Genomic DNA, 16,731 nt, shown 5'->3' on the forward strand with positions numbered 1-16,731 from the left:
GGCCCTGGCCTGCCCATAGCATTATCAACCTTATAAATACTGGACAATGGTACAAACAATGATGATCCATTATCATGGCTTATATTTTGCTGCCTGGGTGAAATTGTTTGGGTGGTTACCAAAACTTCTCTATTATGTCTGTTTTGTCACATTAATCCATCTAAAAATCAAACCAGTGCATAAGGTCACTGAACCATTCTTTTCTATTTCAACAAAAAACAGTAAATGTGTGCTCGCTTCAGCAGCACATATACTAAAATTGGAACGATACGGAGATTAGCATGGCCCCTGCGCAAGGATGACACACCAATTTGTGAAGCGTTCCATATTTTTAACTGACAAAGGATTAATCTCCAAAATTTATAAGCAGCTCATGCAGCTCAATAACAAAAAAAACAAACAATCCAATCCCAAAATGGGCAGAAGACCTAAATAGATATTTCTCCAAAAAAGATATACAGACTGCCAACAAACACATGAAAGAATGCTCAACATCATTAATCATTAGAGAAATGCAAATCAAAACTACAATGAGATATCATCTCACACCAGTCAGAATAGCCATCATCAAAAAATCTAGAAACAATAAATGCTGGAGAAGGTGTGGAGAAAAGGGAACACTCTTGCACTGCTGGTGGGAATGTGAATTGGTACAGCCACTATGGAGAACAGTATGGAGGTTCCTTACAAAACTACAAATAGAACTACCATATGACCCAGCAATCCCACTACTGGGCATATACCCTGAGAAAACGATAATTCAAAAAGAGTCATGTACCAAGATGTTCATTGCAGCTCTATTTACAGTAGCCAGGAGATGGAAACAACCTAAGTGTCCATCATCAGATGAATGGATGAAGAAGACGTGGCACATATATACAATGGAATATTACTCAGCCATAAAAAGAGACGAAATTGAGCTATTTGTAATGAGGTGGATAGACCTAGAGTCTGTCATACAGAGTGAAGTAAGTCAGAAAGAGAAAGACAAATACCGTATGCTAATACATATATATGGAATTTAAGAAAAAAATGTCATGAAGAACCCAGGGGTAAGAAAGGAATAAAGACACAGACCTACTAGAGAATGGACTTGAGGATATGGGGAGGGGGAAGGGGAAGCTGGGACGAAGTGAGAGAGTGGCATGGACATATATACACTACCAAACGTAAAATAAATAGCTAGTGGGAAGCAGCTGCATAGCACAGGGAGATCAGCTCGGTGCTTTGTGACCACCTAGAGGAATGGGATAGGGAGGGTGGGAGGGAGGGAGACGCAAGAGGGAAGAGATATGGGAACATATGTATATGTATAACTGATTCACTTTGTTATAAAGCAGAAACTAACACACCATTGTAAAGCAATTATACTCCAATAAAGATGTAAAAAAAAATAGTAAATGTAAGTAACTCCTCTCAGAGCTGAGAAGGTGAGTGGCATTTCAATTACCACACTTCCTAGGCTGTCTGCTTCAGTGAATATGTAGTTTTTTCAGTGCATTTTCAGCCTGTAGGGACAGGCTTCATGGTAGTGGAAAAGATTCATTGAGCAACTTCAAACAGAATCAGACCTTTACTGAAGCACTCCAACAAGCACTGATAACCAGTGACAGAACAACCATGGTACAGTATGAACAGCCATGATACGTTCAAGTTCATGATACGTTCAACCAAAATCCTTTGGTTATTTAGGTCACAGATGATGAAACTTAGGATCAGAGAGACCAAGCTGTAGTGAAATTGACTTCCCATTAACAAAGTTGAGTTTCAAAACCATGATCAAGCAAAGATCTAAAAGGGGAATTATGTCCATAAGAATATATAAAATCTAGCAACTGGTCTAGCGCTCCACCATCAAATCCTTTTCACCTATTACAACTCTTCCAAAGTATTCAAACAATGAAAGGCATCATATATATTATAAACAATATATGACTTACTTTAAAAATACAGACTCTACAGTTGATGAAAGAATCATGGAACATATGAAGGACAAAAGGCACGAGAGACTTTGGGTTGTTGTGAGTTAGGCAGTGGGGGAGAGTAAAGTGAGTGCCTTCCATCAATTCTGGAAGCTCAAGTACAGAGGACAGAGCTTGCTGTTTGATGCAGGTTCCTCTTTAGCCTTTTTCGAGGCAATAAAGACAGGAATGGAGTGGGCATTCCTTTCACTGCACTATAAATCTTGGCATCACGACACATACAATGATATGCCTGCAGTCTCTCCCAGGAACATGACTGTGAAGTTCACTCATGAAGACTGCATATTCCTGAGACTCTCTCTCCCGCCCCTCCATACTAATGCTCCCAATACCAGAGCTGGGAGAACCAGGGCAGGAAAGGCTTTAGGAATCAGCAGTGAAATTTTCCTTGTAATTAAGGGAGTCCTGAGGCTGAATTAACAAGTAAGTAAAATTTTTCTTTTACACATTTTCATTCTCTCCCTGAGGCTTTGGTTCCCCACCTCCTCGTCCTCCCTCCCTCCAGGGCTCCTTGTATCCATTTTCATGAGATCATCTGTAAGAAAATTAAATTCCTGCTAAATTATTATGCCCCTTAGGATACCTGCTTTTTAAGTGATGATTCCCTATAAAACCAAGAGGTCATCAAAAGCCAACCAGCTGAATTCTAGGCAATCTAATAAATGGATAGCAGGTCCCTTTCACACAGTATCGGGTAGGGGGCTTTCCTACACTCCCTAATCAAAATCACATGTGGGAGCAGCTGCTTCTATGTTGGCTTCCCCATTTGCAGGACGCATTTTAAAACAAAAAGGACCTCAATAATATCAATATTAGCACTGAATCCATCAAAATTAAAGGACATACTGAAGATAATACATAGGCCTTGGTGCCATTTATGCTCTGAACTAGTTAAGCCGCATGAGACCAAAGGGCCAGACTAAAGAAAGAAGAAAATAAACCTCACCTTCATCTGCTCCTTCCTATCTCAGGTCCTTTACATATGTCTGCCTTTGCCTGGAATGCTCTTCTAAAGGTTCCCTATTAGTCACTACGTTTGCCTGATTGATTGCTTCTTTCCTTTCAGTGCTCAGGTGATAGTGAATCAGGGAAGAGTTCCCAGATGCCCAGAAGAGAACACCTCCTCCTTCTACTCTAAATCACTCTATTCTATCACTCTATATAAATATATATAGTCAGATGAATTTACAATAGTCATTTGAGGGGGATCATTAACTCAGGACCCAAATTCACTCTTATATACCAAGTCCCAGGATTACTGAGGAGCTTTCCTTCTCCTTAGGGTCACCTGCAAAATGCTGACAGCCTGGTTGCTACTAAAGCTCTGTTCTGCATTTCTAACAAAAACCTCCATAATTATACAACTCATATATCAGCAGGAGCCATGTGAATTCTACTAAAACTTTGGCACCTAGTTTACTAGCACTCAGGTGTTAGGTAGATTTGATACCTCCTCCCTCTTTCTTACAAGAATTTTTATAATTGGACTTTCTAGCTCATTATTTTTGGCATCTCTGGACCTATTCTTCCTTCTTTCCTCTTGCCTTCTTATCTTTGCAAATTGCATTCCTATTTACTTTTAATCTCTGGCCATTATTAGTGGACTTTATCCAGAAAATATTCTTAAAATCAAACTAAGATAATGCCAAATGCACTTGGTATATACTCAGGGGTATGGAGACCAAGGAAAATAAGAGGGCAATATTAATTTGGGTTTAGCGAAAATGAGCAAAGACTTTGTTTTGGGCTTAAGCATTAAAGAGAAAGAGAGGAAAATAATGGGTAGCAGTATTGCAATATGTTGGACAGAAATTGTTATATAAGTAATACCCATTTAAGATATTTAAAAATTATTTTTTAAAACTAACAATCTGTAACATTGTATAATTCATTATTTAGTTTCCTTTATTAATAAGGAATTCATTTTAATTAATTAATTTATTTATTTATTTTTGATTGTGTTGGGTCTTTGTTGTTGCGCGTGAGCTTTCTCTAGTTGCGGTGAGCGGGGGCTACTCTTTGTTGCGGTGCACGGACTTCTCACTGTGGTGGCTTCTCTTGTTGTGGAGCACAGATTCTAGGCACGCAGGCTTCAGTAGTTATGGCACTTGGGCTCAGTAGTTGTGGCTCACGGGCTCTAGAGCACAGTCTCGGTAGTTGTGGCATGTGGGCTCAGTAGTTGTGGCTCACGGGCTCTAGAGCACAGTCTCGGTAGTTGTGGTGTGTGGGCTCAGTAGTTGTGGCTCGCGGGCTCTAGAGCACAGTCTCAGTTGTTGCGGTGTGTGGGCTCAGTAGCTGTGGCACATGGGCTTAGTTGCTCTGCAGCATGTGGGATCTTCCCGGACCAGGGCTCAAACCCATGTCCCCTGCGTTGGCAGGCAGATTCTTAACCACTGCGCCACGAGGGAAGCCCTCATTTCAATTTATTTACATGAAAAGGAAATGCCCAAATGTAAATAAGCCTTACCAAAAAGTTAGTTCTCCCCAATCTTCTCATAAATTACTTACTGTGTGTCAGGTTCCCAAATGCTCAGTGTACAGTATTACAAGGAAGTCGGTACTTTTACTACCCCATTGGAAGATGAAGTAAACAGGCTAAGTAAGATGAGGCAATTTCCTTGAAGGTACATTCAAGGGACTTGAATTCAGGTAATCTGCTCCATAGTATGCACTCTTCATAATGACATCATCCTGTCCCATTTGATGTAAGGTCTGGAGGATAATTTGGCCAAGTATAGAAGCCAGTGAGTGTGGGTTTGGACTTTCAAAGTGAACTCAGACCGTTTGGCATTTGCATTCTCTATGTGGTAGACAAAATGAAAACTTCTATTTGAGAAGGGAGAAAGAACGTGGTCTAAATGACTTCAAAGTCATGAACATCAAATAGTTTTTACCAAAAAACAGTACAATCACTGAAGTGTATCTGAATCAAAAAATACATGGATTTGACAGCAATCTGATTCACAAAACACCAAGAGCCATTTCGCGGTTATCATGGTTCCAAGTTAAATAGAAAGCTCTGTCTTGCCTTCTTCTCTCCATTAATTAATTCCTGATTGGGCATTCCTGCTCTTCCAAGGGCATGTTGGGGGACACACTTCGGGGAGCTTCATCATTCAGGAAATGATGTTGGCAAAACTGAGGGTTTGGCAGGGTGGGTGGCTTTGGGGCAGGCCTGGCTGGCGCTGTCTCCTCATACGGCCCAAATCATCAGCAGCAACAACTACAGGCACTTTTAGCCTGGATGTTCAACAATGGGTGTTTTTTCCATGTCCTTCAAAGTCTGTGGATGGAGGGATGGGCAAGTAATTGTGCCTACAACTTGGTAGTGTGGGCAGCTAAGATCAAAGCAAGGGAAATTGTACAAATTGTCCACTTGAATACTAAAGAAGCAAAGAAAGCCAAGCCAATTCAACCAAGTATTGCTTCTTTTTCTTTGAATTCCTTATTTTTCTGATCCAAAAGTTTATATTCTAAATGGCTGGTTAGCAAAGCGGCAGAAGTGGCACGCAGTCAAGATTTTGAGATTGCTACCAGAAAACCTGACTTTAAAAAAAAAGAAAGAAGAAGAAGACCTGGACTTTTTTATTTTGCTGCCAATGAAGATAATAAGCTGGCATAATTCAAATAATCATGTCAGGCAAATCTAAGCTGTAATGATTTACAGAAGAGCACTGAGTTAGAAAATAGTATCAGCTTGAAGAAGAAATGAACTAGAGCCAGGATGCAGCTGGAGCATGCAAATCTCACAGAACACATTTGTTATCTAAACCATGAGAGAGTCGGACTATCTTCTCCACTGTGCCTTCCCATTCTAACATTCCATGACCCTATTTTATGTTAAATGCATACATGGAGCTGGACAGATCACTTTATCTTGAGTAGCAGCTTTCAGTAATGAATCATAGATAGCATCCACCAATTCTTAGACAATTCTTGTTAGAATTAACTCTAATCTTGTAGAACATTCCAGAGCCTAATGCTGAGAGTGAGATAAAATGGGATTGACCTAGCTCTAACATTGGTTAGCTATGTGAAATTGGGCGAGCCAACTAGCTTCATTTCCTCATCTGGAAAATGAGACTAATCCTTATACTTCTAATATTTGATTCTCAAATATTCACTATTCATTATTCTTGTGACCCTTTGTAAAATTTTATTAAATATTTTAAAATTATTTTAATATTTCTTGAGCTAGAATAATGTTAAGTAGGTCCAGTATCTTTAACATCCAGGAAGCTATGAAATATGGACTGTATCTTTAATCCCATTTTCTTTAACACAGAAATAGTATGGACTTAAAGATTCTAAGATTCAGTGCCCAGGAAATAATATCTATCAGTCACGAACAAATATTTGAAGACATGTCTTTCTGGTAATAGATGACAGAAAAATTTGGTCATACTGGTTACTTGGCATTGCTAATTAATTAGAAGGCAGAAGAGATCAAAGATGTTGCCGAGGAAGAATGAAATCAGGCAACTACATACACAAGAACCCTCACATAGCCAAACTCTGTCGCCCGTTCTTATTTGAGTATTGAGTCTCATTCCAACAGGAGCACTATCTATTCATTTGAAGCATCAGCATGTTTCTTATGAGCCCAGCTGCATCTTAGTAACCTGGAAAATAAACACCCCTTGGCTCTATAATCTGAAATATCAACTATAATTTACTAGTGACTGAACAGTCATTATGTTGAAGAGGTCAGGACCACTTTGTTATTCCCAGATATTCTACATGACTTGTTTGTATCTTCTTGGGTTCCCTAATTTAGGAAATTTAGTGATTCTCATTTATTTTTCTTAATGTTCTCTCTTAGTTATTACGTTTATTTAAAGCCCTAGGTCCTTGGAAATGGAAATGAAAGATGTCACTAACCACAGATATATACACTCTACTTTAATCCACGGATTTCAAATAACTTTCCAATGTGATCAAATTCTCATTTACTTCATGTTTAAATGAAAATACTCCGTATTTTATGTGCTGAAAAGAATCCTAAAAATTGAGGCAAATATTGACTAGTTTGGACAATAACTGTTCAGGGACTAAGTGATTTATAAAATCCCCATGTATATTGTAATATAATTTAAGGACGGGGTCGGGTTTCCAACAACCATCCATCCAAACATCCCCACAACACAAATACTGCACACTACTAGCTCCATAGGCACTACAGAGAGAATAAGGAAATGGGCACTTTATTTCCACTTCATTTAGAGTGAAAACATTTTGTGTTGGTTTTGCCTTTGCTCAAACCCTTTAATGTCATCCCATACTACTCAGAGAAGCCAAAGTCTTCTTTAAACCCCCTTCCTATTTACATTCTCTCACTTCTTTGCTTTCTACTCTCCTGGACCATTCCATTCCAGCTACACCAGCCATGCTTCCACTTCAAGGCCTTTGCAATTGCTGTTCCCTTAGCATGGAAGCTTTCCTTGTAGGGTATTCCAGTGACTGTTTCCTGTTCCCTTGCCTCCTTTAAGTTTCACTCAAATATCACCTTCTTAACAAGAACTTTTCTCTCCATTCTTCCTAAAATTTCAACCCCCGCCCCACTTTTTTTTCTCCTTGACACTTATCACTACCTGATATACAAGCTATTTATTTATTTATTTTTTATAGAATGTGTCCCCCAACTAGAATGTAAAATTCATGAAGGCATGGATTTGTGTTTTTATTTTTTAAAGAACTTATCTGTCCATTTAATAAATATTTATTAAACAAGCATGCATTTCTGGAAATTCATAATTATAGTCTAAAAATAACATCTACTCAAACTGGTACTGATTAGGTGATATAACTGTCCTTGTCTTCATGTGTCTTGAGGTAGAATTTCCTTAGTGCTTCTTCCCAATAGCAACCTCAAGTTTTCTCTTCTTCTAAATGCATGTTTGTACTACTTGGATAATCTTCATTAGAATCAACTTAGATCCTTGATGAAAATGAAGATTCCTGACCCTTGATTCAGTCAAAACCTCTGGGCCAGGGAGGAGGCCTTTGCAACCTGTATTTTTAATAATCTCTCCAGGTGATAATTATTCATACTTAAGTGTGATGGCCACTGACAGAAATATTTTGTGTACCGTTTATTTCTTAATATCTTTCTTCTGTTGTACTAAGGTATACATATCCGTGTCTATCTAATCACCAGAGACCATATCCACGTGGTTCTCCTTAAATTGTGCTGGGTACAGGGACATAGACGCTTAACTAATTATTTGACGCTTTTGATGAAGAGGATGGAAGAATGATAGGGACCATTACAATGAAATTTATTTTGAACCTAACACACTTTTTTTTACTAAGTAGGATTTGTAAACTAAACTAGTTTCAGATTTCTTGTTTGAATGATAATGGCATATTTTCTTTTCACATATGTCATGTCAAAATTTTTGAACAGTTTCAGTTGAACAAGTCAGCTGCTTCTCTTATGAAGTAATCTATTCTAGATAAAATCTTCAGTTGGCATTCGGAAATCAAATCTCACAACTACATCTTAACATCACTCAATCCACTGAAATATATTGAGAAACATCAGCATTGCTTACTTGCTTTCTCAGGAACATTCATCTATATAGCTGTTTGCCTCCAATGATGAGGCAAAGTAGAAAACCACAGACTTTTCAAAAACTTTTATAAAACCTGGCTGAAAGCTGACCTGAGATTTTTACAGTGAGTGTGATGTTTTACAAGGCAAGAGGGAAATAAAACTTGTTTGTTTGTTTATCTAACCAGCACACACATTTTTCAAACAATGTGGGTTTGGCATCACCCACAATGCATCTGGCCAAACACTTTTTCCCCTTAATTTTTATAACCAAAGAAATTTTCAGGGAAATTTAATCCACATGTTTCTGATTCATTCCATATCCAGTAATTTTTCAGTAAAGGGTATTTAGTTTTAAGAATTTTGGAAAAGATTCTATTATCAGCAGTTCCTAAGACTGCAGGTAAGTCAGTATAAATAATAGGGAAGCTCAAGTGGGTAGTTCTCTACGTAGCCTATATCAGCAAACTCACTCAAATCCTAAAACACATAAATATAAACAGACACACAGGATTGTAAACCTAAAAATCAGAAATTAAGATCTTATTCCATTCAATATAACCAAAATTCATCTTTTATCCTGCATGGTACACAAAGCATTTTAAACATAGTACATGTTTAAAACATATTTAAAGAATAATAAAGTTAATAAATAAATATAATTTTTTCTTGCTTGTTTTATATGTTAATCTGAGGAACCAAAAAGAATACTGTAAGATTGGAATTGATGACACTTGAGACTAGAGAGCTAAGCTGGAAAAGCCATGAATGCCTTTTTAATAAGTTAGATTTCAAACTAAATTCCAGCCCATTTACAGAGAAAATACCATGGCCATGCCATTACTACACTTGACACAGCAAGAGCTGCTGTGATAAAAGTAGTGATTACTACATTCAGCCTAATCAAAGAACAGAGTCTACCATACCACCAACAGCACATCATTTTCTAGTCATGAGTTAGGTCACAGTACCTCAGAGCAGAACCAAATTGTGCAGATCCTCTTAATAAAATTTTGGTCTATATGTTTGTTTTTTATTGATTGGTTGACCTAAAATAGCATTCATTTGACATTCTAAATTTTGACTTTCCAATTCATATATTATACATTTTACTCAAATGCATTTCCACAATAAAACCACTGAATTTACTCTGCAGAGTCAGATGACTCCCATCCTGCATACGCTCCTGCAACGTTACCTTGTCACATTCCCATCAGGAACTGCAGTTCATTTCTCCAACCCTCTTGAATCTGGAAGGCCTTGTGACTGCTTTGACAAATAGAAGAATAGGGCTAAAGTGTCACTGTGCCAGTTCTAGGCACATCTCTTAAGTGGCCTGACAGCTTCTGACTTCTTCCTCTTGGAGACCAACCATGATGCAAGAAGTGTGATTACCTCGGAACAACAGTGCCTTGAGAAGCCCAAGCCATATGGAGAGGCCTTGGAGGATGAGACACCATGCAGAGAGAGCCAGGGCAAGGAACACCAAGGTACCTAACAGTATGTGAATGAAGAAGTCGTCATGGAAGTAGGTTTCCAGTCCCAGCTTTCCCACCTGACATCAGAGGGATGCGAGACAAACCACTAGCCAAACCATTCCAACTTCTTTACGCCCCAAACCATGAGTAAAATAAAATGGTTGTTTTAAGCACAGAGTTTTGGAGCTGTTTGTTATGAAGCAATAGACAACTGACACACAGACTATTAGGGAGTTTCCTTCTCACTACCCAAACCTGTACTAATACGTGAAAAGAAAGGTCTAAAGGATCTAGAAAACAAATCAGTACCCTCAAGAAGTATGCAATGCAGTGAGTGCCAAAAAGTATATTATTATAGGAGAATGACTAGCAAAGAAACCATCGAAAACTACAAATAATAAATTATTAACAGTAATAAACAGGATTATCTGGAATCACAGAGAAAATTCGTGTTCTGACTGAAAGAAAGCAGCCAAAGAAGGTTTCTCGTAGGTAAATTGCATCTTTAATGACGATGAGTTAGGATTGTTAGAAAGAAGGAGGAAGGCCTTCTTTAAGAAAAATAATCTGAGTCAAAGTGATTAGGAGAAAGTAAGCTGAAAGAAAGAGAAAGAGAGAAAGAGAGGGAGAAAGAGAAAGAAAGAAAGAAAGAAAGAAAGAAAGAAAGAAAGAAAGAAAGAAAGAAAGAAAGAAAGAAAGAAAGAAAGAAAGAAAGAAAGAAAGAAAGAGAGAAAGGAAGGAAGGAAGAAAGAAAGAAAGAAAGAAAAAGGGAGGGAGGGAAGGAGGAAGGAAGGAAAGATGGAAGGAAGGAAGGAAGGGAGGGAGGGAGGGAGGAAGACACAAATGAAAAGTCTCAAGAAAAGAAAAAGCGAGATTAAAGATATTGTAGGAAACCTATCTTGGCTGGAATAAAGGGCTGCCTGGGGTTGGGAAAGTGTATTTTGAGACAAAAACTTGTATTTGAGGTAAAGGAATAAACACAAATACTTGCACAAATATATATATACAGTGAGCTCTAATGCAATGAGCTAGAAAAACCACACAAAGGCTTGTTACAAACTTTAAGGCATCACACCACTAATTTGGATGTGGGTTTGATTTCAAATACATAGAATAAATACAAACTGGGTGTCACACTCAGTTTTATCCAAACAATACACATTTGCATACATTACCACTGAGAGTGCCAACTGAGCCAAACGTCACTGATTAGCAACCAGCCCTGGGAAACCTTGTCCCACTTAACGAGGTTACTAGATCTGGCTGTCCTTGGAAATCTAAGAATCAGATTAGCATATCTGGTAGGCTCCCTTGTCCTGCTGATACTCTCAAGTTGCTTTTTAGTTGAACAGATGTTGAAAAATGGGAAACTTCTGCAGTGTCACTGGACTTATTTGGCTCTAAAATGGACCTTAGGAATTATCTAGTTCAACTGCCTTCTGCAAGCCAAAAAAGTTATACTCAGATTCTGCCTGCTTAGCAGCAGAATCAGGATTTGAACTCAGACTCCTACTAGTACAACACTCTTTCTCAGAAAAATCCTGATATCCACCATGAGGATTCTATCAATATGTCTAGGAGGAGGCATAGAATAGTGAAAAGAACAATAGTGTGGAGTTCAAATACCTGGGTTAAATTCTGCTACTCTGATATTGAGAAAGTAAGTTACTTTCTCTAAGGATAGTATTCTCTTCTAAGAATGGGTGTTCATGTGTTCAGTCACAAGCACAGAATATATACCAGGCACTGTTCTAGGAGCTTTTAGAAATATAATACGATAATAATAAAGAGTGACATGATTTGACTTCCATGTTAAAGGATTACTCTGGTTGTTGTGTTGAAAGTAGCTTGTAAAGGGGGCAAGGGTGGCAGCAGGGAGACAAGGGCTATTGCAATTATCCAGTGGGAGATAAGTATGGCTTGGACCAGGGTGGTGATAGACGAAAGTGGTTAAATTCTGGATATATTTTGAATGTAAAGCCAAAAGGTTTCCTGATGAATTAAGTATAATAAGGAGTAAAGAGACTCCTAAATTTGGGATGTGAGCAACTGGAAAGATGCAATTATCAACTAAGATAAGGAAGGTTCTGGATGAAAGAGGTGTGGGAGCAAGATCAGGAGATCATTTTTGACACTTTGAAATTAGAATGTCTAACAGACAGCCAAGTGGGAGATGGTGAGTAGAAAATTGGATATACAAATTTAGAGTTTTATCTGGCTGAAGATGTTAACGTGGGAGTTGTCAGCAGATAGATGGCAGAATCTATTTGTTTGCTGAAATTATGTTGTGTAGCATCTCCAGAGGGAGAGAAAAGCCTTGTTAAAATATTTTCTGAAGAGTACAAATGACCTGATTTTATTCCATTTTGGATTCAAGAATCCTGCTTTAAGAGAGGGAAGTATCCTTCAGTTTTTTACTTAATGAATGGTAACAATAACAACAAAAAATAATTTTAAATGACTAAAAGCACATTATATACTGAATATTACATACATTTTACTACAATGTTGACTCAAACACAGATTTCAAAGCTAATTTTACATTATTTACAGTGGGTTTCTGATGTCAGTTTCTAGTTTCTCCTTACAATGTTTGTGAAAACTTTTATCTAGTTATGTCTAAGAAGATAGATTACAATGTGTATTTCTCCTTGTTTCAGTTTCTGAAAACCTGCTTCTTTATCTCCTCAATCTTCTTTTCCCTACTAATATGCACTTGGAATTGTCATATCATGGCCTTTGAAATTCATATACATCTTAGGTTTTGTCTGGGCTCTGGACCCAAGTTCACTCTTACATACCAAGTCACAGGATTACGAGGAGCTTTCCTTCTCTTTAGGGTCCTCTGCAAAATGCTGACAGACTGGCTGCTGCTAAACCTCTGTTCTACATTTCTATAATCTTGGCACTCCTCTGGTGTCCTCCACTTCTCTGCTTTTAATCAATTACTTGATGATTTAGTTTTTTATTTCCTGCCTCCTTCCACAAAGATTTTAAGGTTGATTTCAATCATTCATACAGTTTGAAAGGATATCATATAACTGTATGCTACAGAACAGAGATTTCTCAATGGCATGCCATGAATGGTTTTCTGGTGTGTAAACATACTGAACTCTGGGCCCTCAGGGAAGCCAGGGGTAGTTGGATGACCCAACCCTAGGCTGGCTACTTCTGGCCATTAGCAGCCTCCTCTCTTTTCCTCAGCATGCCATATAAATTTTAGCATTTGCTATCTGTGTACGACCTGACAAAGGTTTAGAAAGATAGTACCTTAAAAGTTGCTAGAATCAATGAGATTCCTAGTGACGAAAGCAAATAAGGACCCAGAATAAAATTTTTTAAAAAAGATTTGTTATAATGGAGGAATCATAATTTTCTCTGTGAAACCTGAGAATAATTTTTCTTGTGCTCTCCTTTATGGAGTGTATAATGTCTTTAGCAATGCACCTACAGTAGACATGTGATGAATTTAGTGAAACACTCTTCAATAAAATCAGTTTTATAATGACACCAAACAATATAGTGTTAGTGCTCTTCTTGGTGTTATTGCTTGATCTAAGAGGAAAATGTGGCATATCTTGAAGACTTCATGTCCTTTGGCTAAATTTTCATAAATATTATCACAAAGGAATTTTTTTGAATAATAGTTGGTCATCAAAAAGTTCAAAGAACATTCCCCAGAGGAAGCGTTCAGTGAAAATATTCTGTTACATATTTAACAACCAACTAGGCAGAAAGTAAGATTAACATTTTCTTATGAAAAATCTAATCAAGACACATATCTGAATGAAGGGCCACTTGACTTGGATGGCCAAGAGTTTACTTACATGCAATGCCAACATTTTCCCCTGATAGCAGGCCTGGTTGCAAGCCACAGATGGATGAATGGCCAATAAAAGCCTCAAACCTCTAGATCTATATGGCATACCATAAGAATTTTAGCTTGGAAATTTCTAGGTAGGAATTGCCAATCATCTCCCAAAACAACAGAGTCAATTCTAATGATTCATTATAAAGATGGTATCTAATTTTGGAAAATACAGTATATGCATGTAGTTTTTGAGATAAGGTTTCTGTACCCCAAGGGTAAATAAATGACTTAACTTGCTGTACTGAACTACTGGATATAAACCAATTAAATACCACTTGACATCTCTTAGTTTAGATGCTTTGGATATAAGGATGCTGAACTTAAACTATCCTTTCTGGCAATAATATACAGCAAGACTAACTGAATATGGGGGTTACTTCTAGGACACAATAATAAAATCCAACCATCAGTAATCAGTCAAAACAACCAGGCTTGCTGAGGGCTTACAATGTGCCAGGCTCTGCTGTGATTGCTTTACATATTTTAACTCATTCCTCACAACTCTTTGAGGTAAATACATTACTATACCCATGTTACACATAAGGAAACTCAAGTATTATGAGATTATCTCACTTGCTTAAGGTCACATCATTAAAAAGCACAGGAACTGGATTCCAACCATTGCAGTCTGTCTTTAGAGCTCATATTTTCATTATTCTCTTACACTTCCTCTCAGTATAATTATCTTTCTATTCTCATTACTAGGAAACACTAGTCCATCTCATCTAAGCAGTATCATATCATTAACCTACAATTTCAAAGGCAGAAAGAGTAAAAACAAACAAACAAAAAAACTCCACTAAAAATTACCATTATTTCTACCATCTCTGTAGTCTACACTTAATGTTTTCTGCAAACTACAGTGGTTTTGTCAGTTTTTGGATTTTTCTTGTTGTTGTTGTTGTTGTTTTGTTTGACAAAGAAGTGCAACTTCCTAATTGAAATCTAACCTATTTAGCCTTTTTCCTAACTGGGCAAAAACCTGAATACCAGGGCATTCCTGTATAGCTCTATTAAATTTTCTCTGAATGAAGAAATTCCAGGTAATTAATGTTTTATCAAATTTCATGCTCAAAATTATGCAAGCTATACTTTAAAAAATAAATTCTGCAAGAAAGCTTTTAGAAACCTAGGTAGTGCTTCGGAAACATTCTTTGGTGGCTTAGATTTTTGAAGATCCTTCTCACATTTGATAAAAAGCAAAAGACTGTCCTTGAATTTACCACTCCTGCTTCTAAATGAAGTCTTGGTTTTCTAAAAATTACACTTAGAATTAAGCACTTTAAGTAGGAAACTATTACTTAACAAGATATCTTATCACAGGGTGATGTGGAATTCTGTCCCCTGCCCAGTCGTTTCCATTCTTTCTATCAGAAAAGAGATAACAACGGAGGTGAAAGAGAAATCACTAATAAGTGGCACTGAAAAATGGTTTCCTGACATGGCAGGAAAGTTTTGTTGACTGTACAGAAACATCTACGAGAGATTCATCTTCTACATGTGGAAACTATTTCCTAATCCATAGAAGAATCATGTCATAGTGCAAACATGTTTTTGTTACATTTTAAAATTTTTATTTTTTTTAAGTCTTTATTGAATTTGTTACAATATTGTTTCTGTTTTATGTTTTGGTTTTGGGATCTTAGCTCCCTGACCAGAGATCGAACCTGTAGCCCCTGCACTGGAAGGCAAAGTCTTAACCACTGGACTGCCAGGGAAGTCCCACAAACATGTTTTTATAAGAGCCTTTACAACACTGAATTATTATATTTACTGTACTTTCCTTTTGTCAGAGCCCTTTTTCTAGTATGCGGTTTTTTCTTTTGACTCCTTTTCCAGCTCTGCATTTCTCTGTTAAGTTTTTATAAAAAGAGAGAGGGATGAGCCATGGACGTGACTCTCACCTGCAAAAAATAGACTGGCAAAGATACAGGGTGAAAAAAAAAGAAGTATCAGAGAAATTATCACAGAAGCTCACTTGCTATCATGAAAAGTGAGGCTAGACCCAGTCTCAGATGAAAAGGAACTAGAGAGCTGAAAATTTCATTAAGTGGTAGCAATTTTATTTACTAGGATAGAGGACAACTAACCAATTCACAAATTAAAAGTTTTATTTCTTTCATATTAATTTAATACAATATCTGCTTCCTCAATTTTTACCCTGTTTCAGGCAATTTTATTAGGTCCCAGGGATAAAATCATCCATTGAAATTGGGTTCTGCCCTCAAATTGTTCTCAGTTTAGTGGGCAAGTATACATGTATAAATGGATTTTAATTTCACAGTCATAGACTCAGTTGTGCAAAACTGGATCCAGTTCAGCAGTAGAAAGCTTAATCTTGCCCATTTGAGATATTTCTATTTTAGAACTTAGTATTATTGTTGTTAACAAGTCATTTAATTCAGGAATCTTACTCTCTGCTTATCCTTCCCTTTTTCTTGGGTGGTGACTGGTTTTGAAGGAGGCTCAGAACACCTTGGTATCCTAGAAGTTGGGGGGTTCGGGGGGCAGAGGGAGTGGCCCATGTCCAGTCCGTAGTAATCACCTGACCTCTCTGCGGAGATTTAATGTTTCCTGCTTGATCTTGGCCACTGGCCCCTGGACCCACTGTTTCCGAAAGCTGCTGATACTTATGGGCCTGCATGGCATCCAGTATTCAGGGCCACAGGGTCTATGTTCTACAAGGTCTCTTCTGGACCATTTGCCACTCTTCCCTCTCATGACCATGGGAAAATGTTGAATGTTGTCCCATTTCACTAGAGTTCAGGGGCTAAAAACAGGTCTTATTTCTGACATCCCCTGCCTTTTTGCTTTACTGTTCCAACCTCTGCTCTATCCTGGATATGG

General features: G+C 37.7%; 1 non-coding gene across 1 annotated transcript; it reads left to right on the forward strand.

Moving 5' to 3' along the window:
• Window positions 1-229: 229 nt before the first annotated feature.
• LOC137210782 (U6 spliceosomal RNA) lies at window positions 230-333 on the forward strand. Its single transcript, XR_010936718.1, has one exon. It is a non-coding gene; the product is annotated as a U6 spliceosomal RNA (small nuclear RNA).
• The last annotated feature ends 16,398 nt before the right edge of the window (window positions 334-16,731 follow it).

The sequence above is a fragment of the Pseudorca crassidens genome, chromosome 17, assembly GCF_039906515.1.
Source record: "Pseudorca crassidens isolate mPseCra1 chromosome 17, mPseCra1.hap1, whole genome shotgun sequence".
Lineage (NCBI taxonomy): Eukaryota > Metazoa > Chordata > Mammalia > Artiodactyla > Delphinidae > Pseudorca > Pseudorca crassidens.